Source organism: Ovis canadensis, chromosome 2, assembly GCF_042477335.2.
Source record: "Ovis canadensis isolate MfBH-ARS-UI-01 breed Bighorn chromosome 2, ARS-UI_OviCan_v2, whole genome shotgun sequence".
Lineage (NCBI taxonomy): Eukaryota > Metazoa > Chordata > Mammalia > Artiodactyla > Bovidae > Ovis > Ovis canadensis.
The window spans coordinates 246,166,003-246,166,255 of record NC_091246.1 but is presented as its reverse complement, the minus strand read 5'-3'; positions in this window follow the sequence as shown (position 1 = coordinate 246,166,255).

Here is a 253-nt window from a genome sequence, read left to right as displayed (position 1 = left end):
TGTGTCTGACTGGTAGACCTCCAAACCTTTGGGGGCAGCCTTGCCCCCTCAAAAGCCTCTTTTGCCGGATGGGGGAGTAACTGACTGTCCCCCAGAGCTTCCAGTCTAATGGGAGAGAGAATCTACAGCCTGAAAAATTTTGACTTAATGGTAGAGAGATAATTCCTGCCTTAGGGTCCTAAATTTGGGGGGTGAAAGTCTGGTATTCAGGGTTGGGAGTGCCTCTCTGATGGAAACACCTACCCTCTCTCTC